The sequence below is a fragment of the Cyprinus carpio genome, chromosome B13 (genome assembly GCF_018340385.1).
Source record: "Cyprinus carpio isolate SPL01 chromosome B13, ASM1834038v1, whole genome shotgun sequence".
Lineage (NCBI taxonomy): Eukaryota > Metazoa > Chordata > Actinopteri > Cypriniformes > Cyprinidae > Cyprinus > Cyprinus carpio.
This window is the reverse complement of record NC_056609.1, coordinates 23,854,398-23,869,461: the sequence shown is the minus strand read 5'-3', so window position 1 is coordinate 23,869,461 and position 15,064 is coordinate 23,854,398.

Below are 15,064 nucleotides of genomic sequence, written 5' to 3'. Positions count from 1 at the left end.
ACAATTCAGTAAAAATGTTTTTTATTTATTTATTTTTTTTTTTTATTATTATTGGTCTTATAAAGTATTCTAATTTGTTGAGATGTTGAGAATTGGTGGGTTTTCATTAAATGTAAGCCAAAATCATCACAATTAAAAGAACCAAAGACTTAAACTACTTCAGTCTGTGTGCATTGAATTTATTTAATACACAAGTTTCACAATTTAAGTTGAATTATTGAAATAAATAAACTTTTCCACAACATTCTAATTTACTGAGATTAACCTGTAAGTTTAAAGTGTACTGTATTTCATTAAAAAATTAAAATTCTTTCATTATTTGCTCACCATAATGTTCTTCCAAATCCATTTGACATTCCTCCTCATATGAGTATTTAAAATAATGTCCAAGCTGTTTTTTTGTTTTGTTTGTTTTTTCATTCACTAGAAGCAAATGGTGACCATGGTTCCCTTTCAGTCGGTCACTCTCGACATCACGTCGGTGACCAACGAATTGGGATCTCGCTTAGAAAGACCAATCTACTTTGCGTGTAAACTAAATGAGCCAATGCACACTGGAATGCAGTTATTGCAACTAGCTGCCACTGATCACAGCATCAGCATAAAAAGGCAGCCAGTGCAACGCATACCAGCTTTTTGCTTCAGAGCTGAGCGATCACATTGTTCTGCTCCTGACTACTCTACTGAGAGAAGAAGACTGAACGAGTTCAGCGCGTTCTTTGAGAGCTCTTCGTGTTGGCGGTACAGTGCGTCATTTAGCACATTGAGGTGGCATTTGTGGATGAATCATGTTCTCATTGCGGGAAGCCAAGCTCCGTTTCCTTAAGTATCCTTTTGCGCTCCTCCCGATGGCCGGATGTCGATCGCTGCATCGGAGGGTGAGCCGGAGCTGTCTGGAGAGGAAGATTCGGCTGCGCTGCTGTCCTCCAATACCATAACAATACCCGAAAAATATCCAGAAAATAATGGCTATGCTTTTCCCGCCCTGGTGCTATTCTTCCCGGAGATGCATGAGGGGCTTACCAGGTTGTGGATAGCACCTTTTCCTGCCGGAAACCGACCTGGTAGAGGTCTGGGTTCCATATGTAGAGGCCTAAGTGGTTCCCATATGTGTAAAGTCCACAGTATAGCCTCAGAGCCTGTGTTTCCCCGGCAGACTTCTGCCATTTCCAAGAGGGTTACAATCACCTCTAATCTTCCATATGCACCTAAACGGATGTTCATATGTGTAAGTGCTTCCGAAACCTCCTTCTGGAAGGATGGGGCTTCTGCAGTGTTCCTGTTCCAAGTGAAACGGGTTCGTTTTCCCATTTTCCAATCTCACTGAGTGAGTAGTGCTATGACAACAGTGACTGGTCTTCTTGTTGCGAGCCCTGCCCTACACCCAAAAAGGGGTGCAGGTGGTTTGCACAGGACACTGGAAGGGGCAGCATCCATAGCACTTTGGTAGGGAACCCAATTCATCGGTCACCGAAGGAGGGAATGCAGAAGTCACGTCCCATCGTCATGGCTGCTGTACCACCGCTGAGCGGATGGGTCACCGGCTTGGCTCCTCAGCAAAAAACCTGGTATGCATTGCACCGGTTGCCTTTTTATGCTCACACTGTGATCAGCGGCAGCTGGATGCAATAATCGCATGCCAATATGAATTGGCTCATTTAGTTTACACTCGCAGTAGATTGGTCTCTCTAAGCGAGATCCCAATTTGTCGGTCAGCGACGTGACGTCTCCGTTCCCTCCTTCAGGAAATGAGGAATACATACGTAACTGAGACGTTATCTGAGATCCCTGTCAACTTTCAATGTACAGTATGGAGCAAGAAAGTTAAGTCAAGTTATACAAGAAGTTTGAAACCCATGTAAAATTCTGAATTTACATTTAGAATTCTGGATCTAACTCTATTCCTTTAATTACATTAAGTGGTAGCAGTATAGGCAAGACAAAATTTTAAATAGCTTTAGCTATATAGCATTTGCATGTTTTATTCATTTAATGACCTGTTAAAAAATGGTTCCATGTTTCATTTCAGTGGCTTATCTTCTAGTGCAGTTAACTACTGTTCAAATGGATACCCTGACTGTAGTTTAGCTACTTTGAAACTATTTTTTGAAGCGGCAAGCTAATCATATTTAAGAGTATCTTTCCTACTACTCCTCTAACAATGGGCATCATTTTCTCTTGTCCTTGCACAATATAACCATTTATTTAGCTCTTTATCCTGAATAAGGCTAAGGTCACTTGCAAATTGAGTTTTTATTAAGAATAGCAGCATATCCTCGTAACACAGTGGTTATGTTATTTAATTTTAATTATTAGTAAAAGTAAACAGCATCTTCCTTTGTACCTATTTCCTTTTATAACAAGCTTTTTACTGAGAAGAGGTTTCTTTGTATTTGACGCTTTCACAAAATGTGGTTTCAAGCCAAATAGGTCAATTTCTGAGTGTGAATAATCTCTGGAGCACACAGAGTTTATTCACAGCCTCTTAATCTGTCAGCAATGATTATGCAACACAGACATAGTTGATCTAATCATACAATTTTATTCTCTTATTTATTGTGTAATGTATTGTGAAACATATTTGAATGCAGTAAGAACCTACAACACTTTGACTGCATACACATATGAATACTTAAATGCTATTGTTTGTTGTATTCTATAGAAAGTTAGTCCCAAACACCCCGAGCAAATAACATGTGCCTATAATTATAACACAATATCTTCTCAAGGCATCTTGTTGTTTACCACCCGATCTCTTACCTAACATCATCTTACTAAATTTAGCACTATTAAATTGAAACATATGCTGAGAAAATTACCTTAAATGAGATTTTGAGAGCATGTTTCATTTTATTCACTCCTCTGCTTCTCATTCTGCACACTTGTGGTGTTCGCCTGAGCCATGGCTGGATTTGTAAGCGAATTTTAAATCAAGGCGCTTCTTCCCCAGCAGTGCTCCTGTTTTTCAGAGACAATGCTCCAGCGCCACATGAATCCCCTGTGTCTTTCGTCTTTTTCCTTTGAACACTACACCAACCACTGGGCCCTCGGCTGCCCCAGACCTCCAACACGGTCTATGCAAATAGCCTACCAGAAGCCGCCCTCACTGTATGGGTGAAAGACCAGATGCATCTGAAACTATCAGCATTTCTCACGAGAGGCCAAAACGGTCCCTTGAACGGGCATATGGCGGCAGCAGATGTGGCCGTTTGGAGGTCAATTTTGAGAGGGCGGATGAATATGCTTTGGATTCAGTTGTTGCACAAGTCATGTTTTTTTTTCTCGAAAGAAGAAATTTCACCAAATTTTCACAGCCAATTAGAAGAAAGTGAAAGTGTTCTCACTGTCACCTGACTGAGACTGTCTCTCCTCCAAAGTGGATGTGATTTGACTTTTTGACTTTGACGACAGGTAATACCTAAGCATTAGCATGACACACACTCTCTAGAACTACAATTCCCATCACGCTCATGAATTCTAAAACAACTCCTATGCTTGTGCACCTATAAAATATCCCCCTATTTTGCCAAAAACAGAGACCAGAGAGTTTTAGATTGCATTTCTCAGGAAAATAAATAATATAAAGTAATCCACATCACTCGAATAGCAAATATGAATAAATGACAACTGTCAGATCAGTTCAATAACTATGTAAACTTCATTGATTATAAAACAAGTTTATTTCAGCTATAAGCAACTCTACAGAAGAACATCATGTTTTTATTCAGCTTGAGTCAGTTCAGTGTTGATTCAGTTTGTTAATTATGAAACTAATTACATTTACCTCTACGGAAGGTAACTGCCATCATCCAGCTTTATTCTGTTCAAGTTTTGTTCTCATCTAATAGTTTCAGAGACATCAAATTAAGTCAAGTCATTATTACTATTAGTATTCAGTGCTTTTTAAGCTCCAGCTAAGTAAGCCAATGGATACCAACAATAGATGGGTTTAAGCAAAATAGTGAAAAACATGAAGCAAATCTTTTCAAATAAAACAAATTTTAATTAAGTGAGTTTGCATCAAGTTGTTTGGATGAATGATGATGGTATTGGTAGCCTAGTAACCAACAGTAAATAAAAAAATGGAAAGACACCATCAGCCAATTAGTCACGTGGGTTTAATGTTCGCTACGTCAGAATTTATTCAGCAAATGCATTTTCAACTCCCATTATTTGCATTAAGTCTTTTTTGCACAAGTCAAAAAAAAACCTAAAGCCAGTGTAAAAACTTTTTTTGAAAATTAAGGCAATTCTTTTCACTGGTTTCTGATCTGACACTTCAAAGTGCACATAAAAACAGGGTGATGGAAACTCCATCAGGTGATAGAAATGGAAGAAAAAAACTTTGGTAGAAACCAGGCTGAGTCAAGGGGTCACACAAGTCCACAGAATATACAGAAAAATATAGGGTAATTGATCACCAAAGACAAGGTAAATCACAATTTATCCATTCAGTGTCCATTTAGTCCACCATCAATCTAGCCAATGGAAATTAAATAGCATGAACCCCTGAAACCAGCTCTATAACTTTAAAATCAGACATTACATACATACTGTACATAGTGCATCACATGCATACATATCCTAATGCTGTACAGGTCAAACACAGAATATACAGAAAAAGGTAAGGTAACCATACACCAAAGACAATGCAAATCACTGCCCTTCATTTCTTGATTGATGCACTTGTTATGAAAAGCTTTCTGCAAAAACTCCTACCTTGCATTTTACTCTTTCCGACTGAAAGGAGCCAATTAATCTACATATCTGATGACTCACAACGGAACTGATTTCTTACAATGTTGATAACACTAAAACTGACTCACTTTAACAAATGAACATTACATTAACAGCTAATTTATTTCAGATAAAGGAGGGCACCGTCTTCTAAAGTCAAATCTAGAAGCAGAGAACAATTCACTGGTGAAGAGTAACATTTATTTAGCCATCTGCACAGGTTGTCAGAGTTCGCTCACAAGGCATCTGTTCAACGTTTGGGAAACTTCTCTCACTCACAGCTAACCTAGGGTAATGAATAAATGATTCTGAGTATGTCACATGTGACATCCATCAACACTTGTGTAAGAGACTTTCAGCGCTAAGCACTGCTCTAGATGCAGCTAATTAAAATTTTTGTGATAAAATAATTAGCCTCACTTGCAGACAATGGGCTGGAAAATTCCTCTTCCTAATAATTAACATAAGAAGATAAGAAAGTGGGAAATAGTCTATGGGGAGAGTGTGGCAGCAATCCTTTGCAGCTTTTTGTGCAAAGCATGCTGGGTACATGTTTGACAATTATTTTGTAACAATATGCGTCATTGAGAAAAGTATAAATGCATCAATACATAAAAACACCAGCATATAATCCACAAAAAAAACCTGATCAAAGTAGCTGCATTTACTACTGGAATAGTTTTATAATTGTTTTAAATGCATTATGGGTTCTCTGGAAAGGTGAAGCCTAAGCTCTATTAAACAGAATATTCTTATGAGAACAAAAGCGAGATTCCCTGTTGAATAAGAGCTTTTCTTTGTTATGAAATAAATGACATTTTGTCAAACCTAATGCTAAATTATCTTAGGAAAAGTGCTCTTTGGGGTTTCTCGAGGAAAAACTTTTATGTCACAACAAGAAATATGAATGCACATCAAAAATGACTGCAGTGACCATTGTGAAAATATTGAACTTTAACACATTGCAATACAATATTGTTAATAAAAAAAAAAACCTTTAGCATCAGCCTTCTTACAATGCCAGTTTGGGTAGCATTCAAATCTGAGCAGGATCCAACACCCACTAAACATCTCTGCGTGTTTCCATGCTGTGAAATTTTATGACCCATGCAGGCAGTCTTAGAATGATGTACTATCTGCCAAAGATGGTCATGATCTAATGCAAAATGTTCCTTTAATGATCCAGCACCTTATATGCTGTCTCCTGTTGACATATTATTGTATTTAGGCTGCATGAAGCTTCACTCCTTCTAAGACCGCAATATAATTTTCTCTTGTATTGTATTGCTTAAATCTATCAAGACCAAGAAAATGGGGGAAACGGAATGTTATGATAAGAATGAGCTTATTGCCGAAGCTCTGATAACTACTTGTGGATTATTCTTCCGCTACTGAAGGAAAGCATTGTTGCAATCACACCAGTTAACACAGAAATTTGAGACATAAGACAAAGAAATCACATAGGATAAAAGCAAAAGGCTTTCTCGTTACTTTCTTTTGGGAATTCCTTGGAGAGTTCTCTGGTTTTTTAATCTCCTAAAGTCTGAATGAAGCAAAAAGTTACTTAATTTTTTAGAAAGTAATTTAGGAAAAAGCCAGAGCTTTCAGGCCCTATCTTCACCACAAAATCTGTTTTCAGTCATTAAAGACCACTTGCCAGACATCGCTAGACCACTAACCCATTCAGAGCCCAGTTTAGTCCACTATAAATTTGGTCAATGAAAAAGAAATCAGCTCTGTGACTACAAATGGACATTAAATATGCAGAATCAGAGTATTAACATATGTGTGCTCCATCGTTATCGGCAAGTGTTCTCCGTCAGTTATGCATTAAAATATGTGAACATTACCCTCAGATTGCAGTTTTGCCAATGGAATATTCATGCACCAGCAAACTAACTGGCTCTTATTTTATTTAATAGAATGAAGGTAAAGAAAAAAAAATTCTTATACTACTCTTGTTTTATAATGACCCTGTTATGCACCAATTATCTACTTAAAGCATTGGAAAAGATATCTGGATTGCCTCCATATCATCCTATCATTCTTTTTTTACGATGCCTTACAATCATTTTAGCCTGCAATTATTTTAAAGCTTATTAAACAAAGAGATTGTTAGGTGAGACTTTGGGAATACGGCTTAATTTAGCTTATCTCATTAACAAAGCTGAACTTTAAAGGGAAATGCAAGTATATCCATGCCGTTTGGGTTTATTTTCTTCAGGGGATTTGTGAAAAAGTAGCTACAAAGTTTTCCAAGCCTCCTACAGAGTCTTCATTCCTGTGCATGAAGATATGAAAGGTGTTAAGCTTGATTTTGTATAATTTTTCAAGTCCGGGGCTTTCAGGCTTTAAACACGCTTATTGATACAAAGGGAGTGTTTTCAAATGGATTGTGATTATGCTAATGAAATACACTGGGCAATAGGCTAACGGCTACAAATGAGCAGATTTCATCTACAATTATTCAAACCGTGGACCACAACGTGGCAAACTCTGATGTCCCTCAGATGTGCTTTTTAGTCCATTCTTGCAAACAAATTGGATAAACATGAAAGCAATGCGATTAAAACAAAAACAACATACCGCTCAACTCAAAGCATAATGGCTACTTTGCTAACATCGCATTCAGTCTAATGCACTGCTATTGGGCAAACACAAAAATCTTCCCGGCATGGGGTATGCGTGTGTAATTGATCAAGAGAGGGAATGAGAGAGATCTCCCATTCACAAACGCTCTGAGTCACTCCATGCCAGCCTCATATTTACCAAACTCCTTTTCAGTGGGGCTGGTTGTTGTGTAAGCTCGAGGCAGGCAGCTGCATGTAAATGAAGCAGCATGTCTTTGTACGCCTTTGTTAACGCCAGGTTTTGCGAGATATTTTAAGATCTGGAGCAGTGCTGAGAAGGTCTGCCGGTGCTGTCTGACTCTTAAAAACGTATAGCATTTCTGCAGGTCATGATTTAAAGGTGGTTATGTCTGTATCTCGCAGATGCACACACACGCTGATGTGACATCTGTGTTTGTGTGTGTGTTTATAGAGGTTCAGGGCTCACTAACAGCACAAACCTTCACAATTCACAATATAAAACCATATATTTATAGTAGTTTTACCTGCCAGTGCCAGTCATTAATAATTTAATACCATCTTATTTCTGGTGTCTTAATAGCTTTCATAAAACACAGCTTCTGTTTCAGTACATCGTACAATAATAGAATATTTCCATATGAGGAGGCAAATAAGATACAGGTACGCATTAGAGATCGGTATAACAGAACGTTGTCATGATCACAAGTGAGAGTGCCTTTCATGGCCACCAGAGGGCACTCCAAACTCGACTTCACATATCCATTGAACTCCATTTCCCATTCACCCTGCACCTGCCACTCTTCCTACAACCACATACACACACACACAGTGACTATTGCACTACATTTCCCACAAGCCCCATCCTTGGTCTCTGTTTACTCTCCAGCTGCAGCTCATTGGATTTTAGTATTTCAGCTGCTAGCTTTCTTGTGTTCAGGGCGAGGTCTTGTTGTACTACGGTTACACTTCTGAGCATTTTCTATTGTCTGTCTGTTGCTTATTTTGTCTGTTCCCTGGTTTACGATTACTGCTGCATGCCTTCTGGACTATATTGCTTGTTTCTTGGACTGTGATTCTCAGCTTGATACCCTGACATTCTGCCTGTGTACCGATCATGATTCTGCCTGTTCTTCCCTGTTGTGTTTGCTGTCATTGACCCCTGCCTGTACGACCACGATGTTTCTTATTAAAAGCTTGCAAGTGGATCTAACGTCTTGTGATTACCCCAGCGTAACAGAAGACCTCGCCACGAATGGATCCAGCGGCTTATCCAATGAACATTGGTCAGGTATGAACACAGCAAGTCTGTTACTAGCACTGAATCAGGGCACACGGACTATCGAGCGTTACATTGGGGAATATTTGGCTTTAGCCAATGGCTCAGAACTACCGGACTGTCTATTAATAGACTTTTTCTGCAATGGCCTTAATCAACCTTTAAAGTCTAAAGTAATTCATGAGGGTCCTCGTTCATCATTCTGCAACTTCTTGGATTATGTTCTGTGGACTGCTGGCTCTTCATTCACTGTGGGTGTCGCGGAGGAGGAACGCGACATCGCACTCACTCATGTTATGGCAGCCGCACTAGAGCACGAGCACAGAATGGCGGCAACAGCTGAGCCTCATTGCAAGATGGCCGCCAGCCCGGCGCCACTGCACAAGATGGCCGCCAGCCCAGCGCCACAGCACGAGATGGCCGCCAGCCCAGCGCCACAGCACAAGATGGCCGCCAGCCCAGCGCCACAGCACAAGATGGCCGCCAGCCCAGCGCCACAGCACAAGATGGCCGACTCAATGCCTGAGTCTCCGGACTAGGTACCACCGACTCGCCGTCATAGAGGGCGGAGGAGGAGACAGGCATCAACCGTTCCTCAAGGCCCGGAGGCCGTACCCGAGCAGCCCGCTGCCGTCCCGGAGGCCGTTCCCGAGCAGCCCGCTGCCGTCCCGAAGGCCGTTCCCGAGCAGCCCGCTGCCGTCCCGGAGGCCGTTCCCGAGCAGCCCGCTGCCGTTCCGGAGGTCGAGGCGGTGCCCGATGCCGTTCCGGAGGTCGAGGCGGTGCCCGATGCCGTTCCGGAGGTCGAGGCGGTGCCCGATGCCGTGCCCGATGCGGTGCCCGGAGCCGAGGCGCTTCGCGTCTCCACAGGCCATCCAGAGCACCTTCGCGTCCCCGCTGAACGTCCCGAGTCAGGTCAGGTCCCCGTGGATCTTCATGAGCAGAGTCAAGTCACCCTTGATCTTCATGAGCAGAGTCAAGTCACCCTTGATCTTCATGAGCAGAGTCAAGTCACCCTTGATCTTCATGAGCAGAGTCAAGTCACCCTTGATCTTCATGAGCAGAGTCAAGTCACCCTTGATCTTCATGAGCATGAGTCAAGTCACCCTTGATCTTCATGAACACACCAAAAACACCCATGATCTTCATGAGCAGAGTCAAGTCACCCTTGATCTTCATGAGCAGAGTCAAGTCACCCTGGATCTTCATGAGCAGAGTCAAGTCACCCTGGATCTTCATGTGCAGAGTCAAGCCACCAATAACCTCCATGAGTCAAGTGTAAATCCACAGTTACACTTAATGAGTCAAATCAAGTCACCATTGATCTTCATGAACAAAGTCAAGTCACAGTTGATCTTCTAGACCTTCATCACAGTCCTACAGATCTTCCAGAGCTTCGCCCTGTCTCCATCCTGGTTCCTGAGTCCGCACCGCCAGTATGTCCGGACAAGATGGCTGCCGCACCGCCAGTGTCTACGGACAAGATGGCTGTCGCACCGCCCGTGTCTACGGACAAGATGGCTGTCGCACCGCCCGTGTCTACGGACAAGATGGCTGCCACACCGCCCGTGTCTACGGACAAGATGGCTAACCTGCCTAAGCCCTCAGCCGAGATGGCTGCCACGCCTGAGCCCTCAGCCGAGATGGCTGCCACGCCTGAGCCCTCAGCCGAGATGGCTGCCACGCCTGAGCCCTCAGCCGAGATGGCTGCCACGCCTGAGCCCTCAGTCGAGATGGCTGCCACGCCTGAGCCCTCAGTCGAGATGGCTGCCACGCCTGAGCCCTCAGCCGAGATGGCTGCCACGCCTGAGCCCTCAGCCGAGATGGCTGCCACACCTGAGCCCTCATCCAAAATGGCTACCACGCCTGAACTCGCAGAGACTGCAGCGCTGGTCATCATGGCCACAGCCATTTTGTATATGTGGGCTATGCACACATCGGCTCCAGTTCCTGAGACTGTTCCAGTCCATGAATCCGCCCCAGAGCCGGTTCCAGCCCTTAAATCCACTTCTGAGTCTACTCCAGTCCTTGAGTGTGTTCCATTCATTAAAACCATTCTAGAGCCTACTCCAGTCTTCAAATCCACTTCAAACAATAAATCTACTTCAGTGACAGCTCCTATCCTTGAATCAGCTTCAGAGCCCGCTTCTGCCCAGAAATCCAGTCTTATGGCCTATAAACTATCTGTCTGCCCTGAGATGACCACAGAGGTCGTCCCTGAGTTCCCTGTCTGCCTTGACATGACCACGGAGGTCGTCCCTGAGTCTCCTGTCTGCCTTGATATGACCACGGAGGTCATTCCTGAGTTTTCTGTCACGGCAATGGAGGCCGTTTGGGAACTCTCGAACTGCCTCATCACGGCCACGAAGGCCACCATTAACCTGTTTATGTTCTCTGTTTCAGTCCTACCTGACCAGACTTGCTCTCCTGTGCCATCGACTCCACTGTGGTGGTCCTCTGCCCCACCCTGGTGGGCCTCTGTCCCGTCTGCTCGGCTGTGGTGGTCCTCTGCTCCGCCCTGGAGGGCTTCTGTCCCATCGGCTAGACTGTGGTGGTCCTCTGCTCCACCCTGGTGGGATTCTGTCTCGTCTGCTCGGCTGTGGGGGTCCTCTGCTCCGCCCTGGAGGGCTTCTGTCCCATCTGCTAGACTGTGGTGGTCCTCTGCTCCACCCTGGTGGGATTCTGTCTCGTCTGCTCGGCTGTGGGGGTCCTCTGCGCCGCCCCGGTGGGCTCCAGTTCCGCCTGCGCCACCCCGGTGGGCTCCAGTTCCACCTGCTCCACCCTGGATTCCTGCTCTGTCGGCACTGCCACTTCCACGTGGACCTGGCCCTCCATCCCTCCCCCTGTTCCACCTCCGCTCCACCTCCCACCTGAACTTTGGACTGTTTTTAGTTAGGAGCGTCTGGAAGCCACTCCTTAAGGGGGGGGCTATGTCATGATCACAAGTGAGAGTGCCCGTCATGGCCACCAGAGGGCACTCCAAACTGGACTTCACATATCCATTGAACTCCATTTCCCATTCACCCTGCACCTGCCACTCTTCCTACAACCACATACACACACAGTGACTATTGCACTACATTTCCCACAAGCCCCATCCTTGGACTCTGATTACTCTCCAGCTGCAGCTCATTGGATTTTAGTATTTAAGCTGCTAGCTTTCTTGTGTTCAGGGCGAGGTCTTGTTGTACTACGGTTACACTTCTGAGCATTTTCTATTGTCTGTCTGTTGCTTATTTTGTCTGTTCCCTGGTTTACGATTACTGCTGCATGCCTTCTGGACTATATTGCTTGTTTCTTGGACTGTGATTCTCAGCTTGATACCCTGACATTCTGCCTGTGTACCGATCATGATTCTGCCTGTTCTTCCCTGTTGTGTTTGCTGTCATTGACCCCTGCCTGTAAGACCAATATGATTATTAAAAAAAGATACAAATACGAACTAAAGACCTGTAAAAAACAACGTGTATGTGATGAATGTTAGTGCCATATGAGGAGGCAAATAAGATACAGGTACGCATTAGAGATCGGTATAACAGAACGTGTATGTGCAAAGAATTGCTAACCAGCATTTATACTGCAATAAAGAAAAGTCTAAAAGGTGAAGTGCCATTTCTGACCACTAGGGGCATCAAACTGACTGAAAATAATGACTGATTTCTTACAAGTTTCCCAAACATTATACTGACTGGTCAAACAAACAAGCAAACTAAGGAATATTAAAAGTCACAGTGTTATGCTAAAGTCACTCACTTTATTGAGTTTATATTCTCTAATGTGATTGTCATTATTTAGTCATACTTTAATTTCCCTGCTCATGTCACCATATCACAATACATGTAATACTAATAATAATAAAAATAATAATAATAATCAGTGTATTCCCAGCACAGATGTACAAGTTTTCCAAGAACAGTCACCTTCAACTGTGCAAATTCAATAGTATGTCTCACTGATTCTCATATTAAACTCATGAAAATATTGTGTACTCCAGAAAAAAATAAAAAATGAAACCAAGTCATCTTTTACTGTTTCTTATTTAACCGTTGATAAAAATTATAAACATTTACACAATATATACACTTTTTTTTTTTTTTTAAGTTTGAGGGGAAAAGACATTCATACTGTTTCAAAAGATTTATATTTCAAATAAATGCTTCCTATCAAATCAAAGAATACTCCAAAAAGTATCATGGTTTCCACAAAAACATTAAACAGCATAACCTTTTTTTAACATTAATAATAAGAAATGATTCTTAGGAATCATATGACACTGTAGACTGCAGTAATGGCTCCTGAAAATTCATCTTTGCAATCACGGATATAAATTACATGTTAAAATATATTAAAATAGGAGATTTATTTTAAATTGTAATAATACTGATAATTTTTGATCAAACAAATGCTGCCTTGGTGAACAGTCACTGAATTATTAATAATCACTGATTAATACCGTGGCATTTCAAAAGAATCATCCATATAATGACTTGACTCAAACCCAAACCAGTTCCTTCTTTAGCAAGGAATGTTTTGTTTCATTTTAGCTCAGCTTAATTTCTGTTTATTGATGCCATCCAATTCAGCAGCCAGTACACAAGCAGGACTAATTAGTGTGTCAAAGTATGTGAAGACATCCAGGTCCTGCCTTGAACAATGGTTATTTAGGGACTCTTAGCTGAATAATGAATAACGAAAGAAATAAAGCAGGGTTGCTCTCAGGAAACTGCCTGCTACATTTCATTGCTCAGTATATTCTCTAAATGGAAAAACTTGACATGATTTTTTTTAACACATTGACAATGCAAATGACGCAAATGTCATTTTCATGTGGTCTTTATGTTAATGATAGCTCATTAATGTTATTAGTATTATAATTATTAGCATAAAAAGAGACACTTGTCTTATGATTAATGTCAAACTTCACATTCATATTCTCATCCATGACTGTTTCTGACTGAATTATCATCCATTAAAAAGTGGATCCACACTGACAATAATTTAAGCCACTTATAGTTGGCTGTTAGCATAAGAGTATAAGTAGCACAATAGATGGCTAACATTTTTCAGTTTGACAGCAGTGACTTCAAAGTTGCTTGGAAGTCTGGATCATAAACAAAATAAAAACTGCTACTTGACAATTGGAGACCCTTTCATACTGTATTAAAAACATACCTGTCACAAAAGGCGGGGACAAAAACAGCTATTGCAACAAGTGGAAACATGTCCCTACCATCCCCACCACAAATTACTATGGTCAGAGACTTAAGGCATGATGTTACAGGCACAAGCTCTAAATGCTAAGAGGAAAAAAGTCATAAAATTAGGAGAATGAATAAAATTGTTGCGTGAATAATGTAGAAATATTTTGAAAAAAAAAAAAAAACACAATATCACCAAAAAAAAGTGAATATCACAATAAAATTGGCTGTCAAGTCTGCAGCTTCATCATTGCAAGGAATGAATATGGAGGATTTCATTAAATCGTACTTTTGAATATGATGTACCATCAAAGAACTTTTGTGGTAACTCTAACACTATCAAAAGTTTGAGGCTGGTAGGATTTTTTAAGAAGAAAAAAAAAGTCTCTTATGCTCACCAAGGTTGCTTTTTAAATAAAAAATACAGTAAAGTAGTGCTATTGTGAAACATTATTGCAATTACTGTATTTTATCATATTTTAAATTGTAATTTATTTAGCTTCAGTGTCACCAGCCCGATCTCACGGCAATTCGTCTATATTTTACAAGGTGGCTAATTTGTATGGATTCGTACAACCTCACTCATACAAATTCATATGATTTGTGCTAAATTGTATGTATTTTATGACAAAATTCGTGTGAATTTGTACGAATGACCTACACCTAACCCCGCCCCTAAACCTACCTATCACTGGGGTCTAGACAAATCGTACAAAATAGTACGAGTGAGGTCGTATGAATTCATACAAATTAGCCACCTTGTAAAATATGTAGGAATTGGTCGTGAGATAGCATTGGTGTCACATGATCCTTGAGAAATCATTTCATAATCATAATTCATATTCATAATATTATGACTCATAATGTTTCAATTTCAGAGTTTTTGAAGTGATCCTCAAAATAGAAGAATCTCCTAATGATATTTCATTCTTTAAATCATACATTTCCTTTTAATATGGCACTAAAATGCTGTTCTGGGGCCGGATTCACGAAAATCTTCTTAAGAAACAAATTAAGAAATTTCTTAAGATAAATTCCACCAAGTTAGTAAAAATGTTTTTCAGTGCAATTCTTGAAAATTCTTAAGTTCTCAAATATATTCTTAAGAATATCTGAATTTTTTTCTTAAAGGGGTGCTGATATGCTTTTTCACTTTTTCAACTTTTGTTAGTCTGTAATGTTGCTGTTTGAGCATAAAAAATAGCTGCAAAGTTACAAAGCACAAAGTCCAGTTCAAAAGGAGATATTTTATTTAACAGAAATCA